A 13,694-nucleotide genomic window follows, 5' to 3' on the forward strand; every position below is an offset into this window, starting at 1 on the left:
AAAATAAGTTTGAAGTTTCTCCCCTCAAGCTGTTGCTGTTAATATTTCAGTGATGTGCAAAGATAGGAGTTAGGTAGAACATTTATTAGATCCAGGAATGTATCTTTGTATGAGATTTTGTGAAGTATGGGAATCTAATATATTTATGGGAGTTCATTTTCATTCATCCCATTGACTGATATATCAAATGTGTTTAATATTAAAGCATGACTTTGAAGAATTTCATCTAGGGAAAGGGCAGTTACGGTATAAGTATGATTACCGAATGTGGAATCAATGCTAACTTCGTTCAAAATGCATGTGTAATAATGAGATTTACAAAGACAATGTTGTTATAAGGTTTGTCAGCTGGAACTAAAACATATTCCTCATGTAACCTATCTAATCTTTTAATCACTTCTGGTTGACTAAGCACATATGGATAGATGGTACGCAGGTTTGTTTTGATGTGTCTAAAACGTGATTCTGATATTCCTCTTATACTTTTTATCCATTCTGACAAGATATTACGCTCTTCCTATTCATGTTTAGCCCATCGTCTGGTATACTATTCGACATAATTCTTAGTAGATATGAAGTTATGTAGCCAACTGAAAAACCAGTGTTCTCAGACTTTAGTATCGTTGGAAATAAGTGAATTCAGGTCCTCATTTTCAACTTTATCAACATCACCAGTAATGACATGACCAGCTAGACTTAGTTGAGGGAAGGCGAAGAACACGTTGGAGGATGATGTGTAAGATGGTCTAGTTCTAGTCACTGTAAAGTTTGTAATTAAAAACAGTTTGAGGAATTCCAAGTAAAATGTAACCAGCAAAAATAACTGAACATTCGATTTTCATACAAAGCATTTTGATTTTTTATAGTCAATTTCATTAAGCACTCTTATAATGTTGATAAAGATTTTCCAAATGACATAGGGAAATATTAAAAAGTTGTTGTCTTCCGTTAAACATTAACATCGGTTATAGAATATAAATTTTAAGATATTTACTTCTTTATGACATCAGAATTTGAAAAGATTTGGATGTTAAAATATCAATGCAATCGATAAATCAGAAAATAAGAACATTTGGTATTGTATCTGTGTGTTTCAGTTATAGGGGTATATATGTACACACAGTATTTATAAGGAAGTTTGTAGTTACCCACGCGTTTTTCCAGACTATATGTATTTAGACATGTACATCCTGTACATTAACATTTAGGACAATATTCCACTTAACATCCCAAGTTCTATTGCCTTTTAGACCCAATATAGTAACTAATTGTCCACGGAAAATCCCGGATTCCGTGCCTGTTTCCTTGTTTTGTGATCTATAAAAATCAATTTCCTTTTGCCATATTTAAAAATGTAAATCTGATTGATCAGTATAGTATTTATGTAATAAATCTATACGTCTTTCAAACAAAGTTGCATCTTGAAAATCAAAGTTACAAACACAGTATCCACGATCTATCGTTCTTGTCTACATTGACTGAAACTGACGTGTTTTTGAAAGAAGTAGTTCGTTTTCATTTTACTCTGAACCGTAGCTAAACCACTAATCTTAGAGATGGTTTGTTACATGACATTGAGAATGATTTTCTCGTGTTGTAATTCAAAAGCAGTGTAGTTATATAGAGGAATATTTTGTTAGTTTTTGGTTGTAGTAGTTATTGTTGTTTTATAGTTGCAGCTGTTATTTCCCAAGTGTTGCTGTTGTTTTGAAGATTTTCTTTTGTAGTTGTTCCAGTTGTTGCTGTTGTTTTGGAGTAGCATCAGCAGCAACAGCAGTTTTCATTAATCAGTCAATTCTTATAAAAGGAATTGATATATGTGCGTACGAACTTGTTTTCCAATTTCAACAATTCAAATGATCTCCCTCATGCATAGCTCTTATCCTTAGACGAATTTGACTTCACTTTTTTTTGGGGGGGGCACACTATTTTCCCCTATAATAGCTCTAAAACTTCATTGTTATTTCGGATTTAAATATTTCGGTTGAGCATCACTGAAGAGACATTATTTAGTGCATCAAAATTGGTACCGCATAAGTTTTACATATGTACTTAATCGTGTTCTTCTTTCTTTGAATGCAGTTTAAACCAAATCAGTTAATGCATTCACGGGTATGTCACCAACATTATAATTTCTTTTAACAATAAATAGGAATGTTCAAAATCCTCCTCACAAGCATATGGATGTTTGCAAGGGGTGGAGGCGAAGTTAGAGGTTATTACCTCTCCCTATATATCTATATACAAGTTCCCCCACTGTTTTGGGGACTTAATTGAAAACTCGTGGGAATAAATTACATTCCATACGATAAATTGTATTGATTTTACATATAAAAGTATGACTTTAATTCTCATTTCCATCATTTCCGGAAAACACTTGTTTGTAGGAAGTGTCGGTAATGAAATATGGAAATCAATACACTAGTAAAGAAAGATAACTCTTCAAGCTATAAATGCAGCTTAATATGACAAATTAACAAGTATAACCATTGGGAGTTGTCTCTTCCTCTCAAATTGGAGGTTGACTGATAAAATCTCTCTCTCTCTCTCTCTCTCTCTCTCTCTCTCTCTGAAAAGTCTACAGACGTATATTTTTCTTACGTTTCTACTTGATATGAAAATATAAGCATAGAGTCAATTTTTGATATATGAATAGGAATGAATAGGCGATGAAAGCGAACAGTGATCAATCTCATAACTCCAATACAGAATACAAAATTTAATTAGGGCAGACATGCTCTTCTTGACATACCAGAGGAGGGACCAGAAAATGAAAGCATCCCCTGTAGAACGATCACACACGCCGTGAACTCATATATCCTGATTAGGTAAACGCAGTAATCCTTATTAAAATCAGTGTTTAAAGAACGGCCTAACAATTATGTCAGACAACATCAGTGGCGTAGCTTCCATTGAGGCAACCGAGGCAGCTGCCTCGGTAAAAAAAAAACAACAACACCTTTTACGTTGTTAAAATGCCTCGGTAATATTCGAACCCAAGCTACGCCTATGAATATTTATCTCAATGACAGGTTGTGTTGGTAAATTAGATCGTTATAACGAACATAGAATTTGCGAATTGCTTACTTTAAACGAGACTCGTGAAATGCCTGTAACATATCAATTTATTATTCTATAGCCTGCCTTGACTTGAAAACTGATGATACACAGAACAAGCTCATGCATATCGAATCAGTTGAGAGACATAAACACAATATACAGGTGATGATAGAATATTGCTACATAGATATTGGGAGCTGACGATGGAGATGAAGATTGATCATAAAGTTTAGTTGTTAGTTTGTCGTTAATATATATGTTCAATAAGATATCCAATTCTGAAGCAGATGTGAAAAACTCTGGCGTCCTTTATTTCGAGTTCACTGGAGTATATGAAATCGATTTATGAATGAAAAGGATCAATGTTGATAAGTGGAAAAATGATTACTGTTAATAAGTAAAACGTCGTCGATACATTTAAATCTCAATTGTAGGCCACAGTAAGACATTTTCTCTTCTCGTGTAGAAGCTTTTGAAGAACTTCTGCCCCGTAACAGTATGAAAACAGGTCAGCTAATAAATAAAAAACACAGTTCGTGCCCAGGCGATTTTCAACAGACTGTTGGAAGATCTGATCACCAAAGACTACGAAGATATTGTCAATGTGGAATTCAAGCTTTTTGTAGTATCAACTTCAGAATACTTTTGCATAGAATCAGAATAGTGTATAACAACGTAAGTTTTTGAAAGACTTATCACTAGATATAGATATTTTCTTTTTCTATTTTTGTTGGGGAAAAAACTGTCTATGATGTCAAAAAGTCTAGCTTTTGATTGATGAGGAATGGTCGTGTAAAGTATTGAAAAGTCATACGCTTGGGTGTTGTTGATTTGAGAAAAAATGTGTGATTTCAAATTCACTAAACGTTTTTTCGAAATGTTTAAGATCCACATTTGATTTAAATCACTTCCGGCATATGTTGTGGCACAATAGGTTTGAAGTTTCTCCTTCACACTTGTTAATATTTTGTGAGGAGCAAAGATAAGGGACTTGGTAGAACATTTACTTGATCCAGCAATGTATCTTTGTAAGGGTTTTGGTAAGTTGAGGAATCCAGTATAGGGACGGTAAATCACATTCATTCGTTCCATTGACTGGGATATTTTAAAACTGAAACATGATTTTAAAGAATTTTATCTTTTTAAAAACATTTTTGATAGAATTCAGCAATATATCTCTTTAAGGGTTTTTGTGAAGTTTAGGAACCAGTACATGTATATATACGGTAACTGATTCCCCCCATTGATTTTTATATTGAATATGTTTAAAACTGAAGAATGTTTTGGAAGAATTTCATCCAATAAAAGGGAATTTGGAATATAAGAAGGATTACCAAATGTGGAATTAATGTAAGGTTTAAAATACAAGTGTAATGATGATCCTTACAAACAAATACAATCAATCTTCGTCAGCTGGAACCAAAACATATTCTGCGTGTAATCCATCTATTTCTTTTATTACTTATCGTTTACTAAACAAAGAAAGTCACCCAGTTTTCTTTTGATGTGTTTAATACATGATTTTGATAATCCTCCTAGATTCTTTATGAAAGGTGAAGATAACGAACAGTGATCATTCTCATAACTCCTATAAGCAATACAAAATAGATACTTGGGCAAACACGGACCCCTGGATACACTAGAGGTGGGATCAGGTGACTAGGAGGAGTAAGCACCCCCCCCCCCTTTATCCATTCTGACAAAGTGTTAAGTTCTTCAAATTAAGTTCTTCATATACAGTTTCTTCTTCAACAAAAACGGAAATATTCATATCTAGTGATCAGTCATTCGAAAACTTACTTTGTTAAACACCACTCTGATTCCACGCACAAGTACTCTGAAGTTGAAATAAAAAATATGCTAGAGTCCCTCATTGACAATATCTTTGTGGTCTTTGGTGATCAGGTTTTCTAACAGTCTGTTGGAATTCCCCATAGGCACGAATTGTGTTTCTTTGTTAGCAAACTTGTTTCTATATTCAAATGCTGTCTGACGTGTTTCATACCGATTGTTAAGCCGTTCTTGGCACACTGCTTTGACTGCGGATAACTCCGTTTACCTGATCAGGATATGGGGCTCACGGCGGGTGTGACCGGTCAACAGGGGATGCTTACTCCTCCTAGGCACCTGATCCCACCTCTGGTGTGTCCAGGGGTCCGTGTTTGCCCAACTATCTATTTTGTATTGCTTGTAGGAGTTATGAGATTGATCACTGTTCGTTATCTTCACCTTGCATTCATATGAAGCAGAATTTATTCAAAAACTTCTACGCGAGAAGAAAAAAATCTCTCGCTGTGGCCTTCAATTCGACATTTAGATATATCGATGACGTTTTGTCTATTAACAATAATAGCTTTCATTCATATGTCGATTTGATATATCCCTGTGCGCTCGAAATAAAGGACACCACAGAGTCGTCCACTTCTGCTTCATACTTAGATATTTTATTGAAAGTAGACATTAACGGCAAACTGACAACTCAACTGTATGACAAACGGGATGATTGCAGCTTCTCCATCGTCAACTTCCCATATTTATGTAGCAATATTCCATTATCACCTGCATATGGAGTTTATATATCTCAACTGATTCGATATGCAAGAGCTTGTTCTGCGTATAGTCAGTTTTTAAATCGATGTAAGCTACTGACAAACAAGTTGATGGTACAGGGGTTTCAACAGTCTCGACTGAAGTCAGCATTTCGCAAGTTCTATGGTCGTTATAACGATCTAGTTCGTTAGTACAACTTCGCATTGGGTCAATTGCTGTCTGACATGTTTCATACCGATTGTTAAGCCGTTCCTGTATCTATGTTTGTAAGGGTTTTTACGTAGTTTAGGAATCAATTATAGGTACGGTAACTCATATTCATTTGACCCATTGACTTGGATATTAAAAGTGTCTAAAACTGAAGTCTGGTTTGGAAGAATTTCATCTTTTGAAAGGGTAGTTGGTGTATAAGTACGATTACCAAAAGTGGAATTAATGCCAAGTTTGTTTAAAATACAGTGGTAATAGTGAGCTACAAAGACAATGTTGTTACAAAGTTTGTCAGCTGGAACCAAACATGTCCCTCATATAACTTATCTAATTCTTTGATCACTTCTGGTTTACTAAACACAGAAGGTTAGATGGTACGTACTTTTGTTTTAATATGTCTAATGCGGGATTTTAATATTCCTCTTATATTTTAATTAATTCTGACAATGTATCAAGTTCTTTATATATATATATATATATATATATATATATATATATATAGCCCATCATCTGGCATCATCGACGACAGAATTCATGATAGAGATGAAGTTCTATTGCCAATTGAAAGACCGGGGTTCTCTGTATTTAGGATTTTTTTTAGAATAAGTGATTTGAGGTCCTCATTTCCAACTATACCAACATCACCAGTAATGACATGTCCAGCTGGACTATAGTTGAAATAAGGTGAAGAACAAAAACACGTAGGTGGATTAAGTATAAGATGGTCTATATCTAAGGAATGCAAAGTTTGTTTATAATTAAAAAGTTTGGATGCAATGGTAGAAGTATATTTGTAGGAAATACTGGGTGTAGACTTGAACTTGAAATAAGTTGGAATACATGACTGAACTCTTTTATGACGAAGAATGTTGCTTATGTTGACGGCAACTACTTTTGTATTTCTTTGTTTGTAAATTTGAGCATAAGGAACTGGCGGCATGATTTGGAAGGAATATAATCCATGATCCGTGGTGGTTTAAAGAGCCTGTGATTGGCAGGTGTTGAAAAATCCAAGTATAGACTAGCTGTCGCTCTTTCAAATAACGTATTTCTTTGTTAGTAAATTTAAATTTAAGGAGCTGATGACATGATTCGGAAGGATTATCATCCATAACTCGCGATGGTTTAAAGATCCTATGAAGGGCAACATCTATATTCATAAAATTCAGGCTGTACTCTAGTGTTGAAAAATCCAAATATCGACAAGCTTCGAAACTTGCAATGGAACAGAGTAAAGTTATGTGCAAATATGATGTGGATCTAATTGTCTGTTGACGTAATGTGAAGGTGACTCAAGTGTGACATGTTGTATTTTTGGTCTTTTATATGAACGATGTCCACGACTGCGTTTACGTCTTTGTGTATTTGGAAAAAATTCTTTGGTATTGCATTAGCTTCTAGTGGACTAGTCAGATTTCCTACATTGTATATGTTGTCCTTGCACCCATTTGGAAATACAGTGCCTAGAGTCTTTATCCGGTGATCTTTTCGGTTTCTATGAAAAGGGGTACTTAAAGTCGGGTTGTTGGCATGATTTATATATTTTTTCTAGAATACTGACCCTTATTAACAAGATGAAATTGAAATGTTTAAAGAGAAGTTGATTGCCACCATTATTGATTGAAACATGTGTCCCAATAATCTTTTATTTGGTGATCCTTTAATTTGCCCGACATAAAGCAGTCCGCAAAGGTTACATTCAATATTGCGTAGATAACTTTAGAGGATTGACTGTTTTAAAAAAGTATTGGTACAAAAACTACGTCCAGTGAGATTACTAATAAATGAATTCCTAGTGATCAATATATGACAGGTTTTTATTATTTTGACAAGTTGTATACATAGTATGACTTTACTTAAACCACATAATGAAAATTGTAAACATGTATATGATATCATCTGCTTCTACATGGTTATATGTCTGGTGGTTGTTCGTTTTGTTTTACGTCTCGTGGAGAAATGTCACTCATATTGAGACGTCACCAGCTGTAGGTGAATTACCACAAATTCAGTCCTATGCTTAGCGCTTACGACGTAGCTGTGAGGATTCTTTATCCTGTCAACGCCTGCCGCTACATGGGACCTCTGGTTTTTTTAAAGGTAATATCCGAAGATTTCTACTAAATACCGAACGTTTGGCGAAGGAACAATGGCAGACTTGTTTACGTCTTAGGTTTTTGGGGGAACATGAATTACAGAATGTCTTACTAATGGTCGATAATGAAATAGTGGATGAACCTGTATTACTAACTTCCTTATTCAGCCATGGTCGATAAGATGACAGGGGATGCACTTGATTTATTGCATGCCCTCTTCTTGGTCGATAACATGATATTGGATGCACCTGAATTACTAAATGCCTTACACATGGTGGATAAGGTAATAGTGGATGAACCTGAATTATTGAATGTCTTACACCTGGTGGATAAGATGATACTGGATGAAACTGAATTACTGAACTTCTTACTCATGGTGGATAAGGTAATAGTGGATGAACCTGAATTACTGAATGTCTTACACATGGTGGATAATATAATAGTGGATGAACCTGAATTATTGAATGTCTTGCTTATCACGAATACGATAATTGTGGATGAACTTGAATTACTGAATGTCTTTGTGTTATGGTGGACAAGATAATAGTGTATGATCCTGAATTACTGCATGTCCTACTCATGGTGGATAAGGTAATAGTGGATGAACCTGAATTACTGAATGTCTTACACCTGGTGGATAAAGTAATAGTGGATGAACCTGAATTACTGAATGTCTTACACCTGGTGGATAAAGTAATAGTGGATGAACCTGAATCACTGAATGTCTTACACCTGGTGGATAAGGTAATAGTAGATGAACCTGAAATACTGAATGTCTCACACATGGTGGATAAGATAATAGTGGATGAAACTGAATTACTGAATTTCTTACTCATGATCATAGTGAATTATTATGAAATTACTGAATGTCTTACACCTGGTGGATAAAGTAATAGTGGATGAACCTGAAATACTGAATGTCTCACACATGGTGGATAAGATAATAGTGGATGAAACTGAATTACTGAATTTCTTACTCATGATCATAGTGAATTATTATGATGATATATTTATCTTTTGTTGATATGCTCTTTCGAGGAAGTGATTTTTTCGACGATTTGTTACTAAGTAGACATTCAACCAAGAGTCATTCATAATATCAGTAACTCATTTAAAGAACATTGCTGATTAAGTAGAAGGAAAGGAAATTATTTTGAAATATATGAAAGGTGAAGATAACGAATAGTGATCAATCTCATAACTCCTGTAAGGAATACCAATGGAATCAATCAACCAATCCATACAGAGTTTGAAACGACCACATAACAACTTATACTAATACCTGTCCTACATATCCTGTGGGGACCGGGGCTAGATACTAGTAGTCATCAGAGCCACTTGCTTGTCGTTAGAGGTGACAAAATCGGACGAGATCGTAAAAACAAAGGTCCCATATACAGCAGCAGGTGTGGCACAAAACTATCCCTACCTGCTCACCTGTCGTGGTAGCTCAGTGGTAGAGCGTTCGCTTCGTATTCGGGAAGTCTTGAGTTCGAGCCCCGCTCGTGCCATGGACGGGTCAAATGTAAGACATATACATAGATAGCAGTTGCTTCTTCGCCAAACGCTCGCCATTTAGAAGTGAGAATTACAGGTGTTTAGGATATGACCTTAGAAACAGAAGTCCCGTGTTGCGTCACGTGTTGGCACGTTAAAGAGCCCTCACTGTTACGGCACTGGGCGCTAAGCATAGCTCAAATTTGTGGTACTTCACCTACAGCTGATGACGTCTCAATATGAATGGATAATTTTCGACGGAACTTAAAAGAAACAATTTATCAACTTCCCTGCTCAAAGGCCGTAAGCGCCTTGCATAGGCCTAAATTTTACACCCTTTCACTGCCAATGATGACCAATATCACGGTGATGTTATTGTCCTGTAACATACTTTTAAAATGATTTTTATGTTTCTATTGCTAACTCATGTTACAATGTAGGTATAGAGTAATGTATCCATAGATTTGTAAGTAATAGTTACAAGACCAAAATTTTTCATTATGTTAGACATTGAACAGTCCGAGATGCGTACGATATCTGACGTAGCGAATTGTTAGAAGCTTATAACTTCCTTAACACATTTCACTAGTTTGTTCTGCTTCAGTTCCCTTGTGACTGTCCAATAAGTTAAGCGACTGCTTGTCTTGTTCTCATCTCAATACTGGTGGTTTGATAAGAAGAATTACGTTTTAAATTACACACAAAGTATAATAAACAAGAATGTATTTCGTTCTGTCTTTACAGTGATCCATTGTAGCATACACTACCTAACTACCCATACGTAGAAATGAGCAAATTTTGTAATTTTCGAATGCATGTTCAATTTCCTCGTACTCATTGGGGGATTTCGTTTTTTTGTTACACAGGATTCGTTAACAGAACCTAAACCAAATGAAGATTCAAATTACATTCTTGATTAAATAATCAACTACTGGGAAGAGATCCACAAATAGGAATGTTTCGATGCAAATAACAGTTAAATCTACAGAATTCTGTTTCTGTGAGAAATCCTAAGAGAACAGGAGAGAAACAGCAAAGGTGAATCAACGTCACCATGCATGGTCAAAAGTCAGATGGCCCAACGTCACCATGCATGATCAAAAGCCAGACTGCCCAACGTCACCATGCATGATCAAAAGCCAGACTGCCCAACGTCACCATGCATGATCAAAAGCCAGACTGCCCAACGTCACCATGCATGATCAAAAGCCAGACGGCCCAACGTCACCATGCATGATCAAAAGCCAGATGGCCCAACGTCATGCATGATCAAAAGCCAGACGGCCCAACGTCACCATGCATGATCAAAAGCCAGACGGCCCAACGTTACCATGCATGATCAAAAGCCAGACTGCCCAACGTCCCAACCATCGAGAGATGGTTGCCAGTGTCAACATTCAGAAGAATTCAGATGTCACTGTTAATGTGAAAATTAAGGAGGAGTGGCAGCAATATATCTAACTGTATATGTTCTTAAATCAGATGTACAGAAATTAAAACGTTTCTGTGATATGATAAAATTTTCATTCTGATATCCGTTAAAGAGGTTCGCACCTGAGATTTGGAGTAATATCAATTTTTTGGGAAGTGTATTTTCGATTTCTACATTGAAGGAGAATTGAGAAATTTAAAAACTTGTTATTGAGCTATAGTGTTCTAACATGACTTTTTTGTACTTAAAATTAACTCTAGATCAGTCAATTAAACGTGATTTGTCTGTTGGTGTCAATACAACATAAGCAACACAAATCAATCATTACATAAACTAGATTCATAATTATGTCTTCTAACAATACATATAAAAAAAGGTTTAACACTAGTAATGGAAATGAATAATGACCATCTTGCACTTGAAATACGAAAAAATTCATGATATAAAATTTGAGAGTTTAAAAGGACATATTAGGAGTACTGTCGATTTCTAAAAATTTCATATAATTTTCAAGGTCTTGTCTTAGAATTAGAAATGGAACTAAAAAAAGTGGGATAAGAGGTCAATTTTTTTAATTATTGGCGAAAATAAGAAATTTGTATACAAAATTTCGAATAAATTAATTCAAACTTTTATAAGAATCGGTGTTCTGTTTGCAAATATACATCAACCTTATTAATAAATACAACATCTGAACAAACTCCAAGTCTCAACTACTTTATCAGAAATTGTAAAACTAAATACATGTGTATAAAAAAAAAAAAAAAAAAAAAAAATTGGAAAAAAATATATTGAATGAAACAGAAACTGTAATATCATGCAGACTTAGAACTTTTTGATTAATCAATCCTTCCGCCACAAAATATAGTCCATGCCAATCGCTTTCAAAATTTGAATTGGCACAAAATGTTTCAATTGGATAGAGTTCAGTAATAGTTTTGTAATATGTTTGCATATTGAACAAGTAAATACTAACGCAGCAGGGTTAAGGTGTCCCGAGTAAAGTTAAAACAAACATCATAAAATGTACCTCGGTGCACTTCATACTATATGACGTCACAATATAAAAGTACGTCACGACATACAGGTCTATAGTTGTATCGCCGGGAAAATGTCATAATATTTTCTCGCTATTTATTGCCGTTATCTAGTGTACAAGCTGTATGTGGTTAAATCTGTTTGTCAGATGATTCCCCCCCCCCCCCCCCCCCCAGTTTTCTTCGATAACATATAAGTCTCATATTTTTATATATCGTATGTGCACGAAAGACTGTAAAGTAATCTTTACATCACTTCGTGAGCTTGATATCGCCCCCGATGTTGTATAGTCATTTGGAATAAAGAAAACCAACACATGTACATATCGACTCGATACAGGCGAAAGATGAAGATATTTTATTTCGATCAAGGCATATTCAGAAAGGTAACTAGTTGCAGATTTAGGATTTAGGATTTTGATACGGAAGGTACAATATATTGCCTCGTTTAGATACGATTTGGATGTGAATGTGGAAAATGCCCAACATTTGAGTTAAGATTATGAAAATTGCTATATTTGAGAGGATATTGTCATACATGCCAACTTTCCCGATTTAGGCGGGATCTTCCCGATTTTACCCTCCGGTCCCGCTTTCCCGATCGGGAAAGCAAAATTACCCTAAAATCCCGATTTGAAATTTTTTCCGACCAAAATTTCCGATTTCACGATTGAAAACGAGTTTGAAAGCGGGATAAACGTGAAATCTCGTGACCAGAATTGGAAATCCCGCGTCATTTCTGAACTGGCCAATCAGAAATCGGGACAATAGTCAGCCATTGCTGTTTACCTGTGTCGCATGGTGTCGGGTTGGTCTGCCTGTGTCGGGGTGTTTATTGGACAGTACGAAGCATGTTTTGATAGTAATTAATCGGGAAGACGGATTTCAAATTGACCTATCCTTTACACAAACGTGAATGACAACGATGCTAGTGTCACCACCAAACAATCGGACATTCCGCCTCTCGCTGACAGCATCCAAAATTTGCAATAAGGTACGTCAAGTATATATTTTTTCCAACTATAATAATATAGGCTATCCAAATCTATCCGTCTATAGCGATGTATTATATAGTCTATATAGTGTAGTATTCATTAAATATACTTTGTGATGCGTAATTCGCACAAGTCTGTACTGAATTTTTTATTTAGCAAGTAGCCTTAATTTACAAGTAAAACGGAATATTTTGATGTGGTTTTTTTTCCTGGTAATTATTTCAGATGTCATGGGTGCAAAGGTTTTGTTCGCAAACTTCATAGCAGGACAGATCACTCCTTTTTTGGTTGCAATGCAGATTATTCCACCAGTCTCTGCAAGCCCATGTTTACAGACAAGCAAGATCGCCTTTGCAGTCGTACCTAAATGCATGTGCTTTAATTTAAATTTTGATATATAAACCGGCCAATGTTTATTGTATGGTGTAAAAGGATGCAACCTTAAATATTATTTGATATTATGTATGTGACTTGTTGAAGATTTTTTGCTGAATAGATGATTTTAATAAAATATTAATGTATATCTTTCAAAGTTTTTTTTATATAGTTAATGGTCAAACACATTTGATGTTGTGTTAATATATGATACATTAACAATGATTTGATTGATATTTTATTTGAAAGGACAAATATTTATTTTCATGCTAAAATGTCGTGAATTTTGAGCTTTGAAAAAAGGTCGTCGCGCGCAAAATCCCCCATGGGGATTTTTAAAAGTTGGCATGTATGTATTGTACTGATTCGTATCACTCTTTAAATTTACTATATCAATGTCGACATATCAAGCCCAAACTGCAAATGATTTGAGTGCATCTTT

At 35.2% G+C, this 13,694-nt stretch overlaps 2 long non-coding RNA genes across 2 annotated transcripts; both read left to right on the top strand.

Moving 5' to 3' along the window:
* The first annotated feature begins 7,749 nt into the window (after nucleotides 1-7,749).
* On the top strand, nucleotides 7,750-11,480 carry LOC130054735 (uncharacterized). Its single transcript, XR_008803035.1, has 2 exons — nucleotides 7,750-9,779; nucleotides 10,280-11,480. It is a non-coding gene; the product is annotated as an uncharacterized LOC130054735 (long non-coding RNA).
* A 559-nt stretch (nucleotides 11,481-12,039) lies between these two features.
* On the top strand, nucleotides 12,040-13,400 carry LOC130054733 (uncharacterized). The gene is made up of 2 exons (XR_008803032.1): nucleotides 12,040-12,876; nucleotides 13,103-13,400. It is a non-coding gene; the product is annotated as an uncharacterized LOC130054733 (long non-coding RNA).
* Nucleotides 13,401-13,694: the final 294 nt, after the last annotated feature.

The sequence above is a fragment of the Ostrea edulis genome, chromosome 5 (assembly GCF_947568905.1).
Source record: "Ostrea edulis chromosome 5, xbOstEdul1.1, whole genome shotgun sequence".
Taxonomy (NCBI): Eukaryota; Metazoa; Mollusca; class Bivalvia; order Ostreida; family Ostreidae; genus Ostrea; species Ostrea edulis.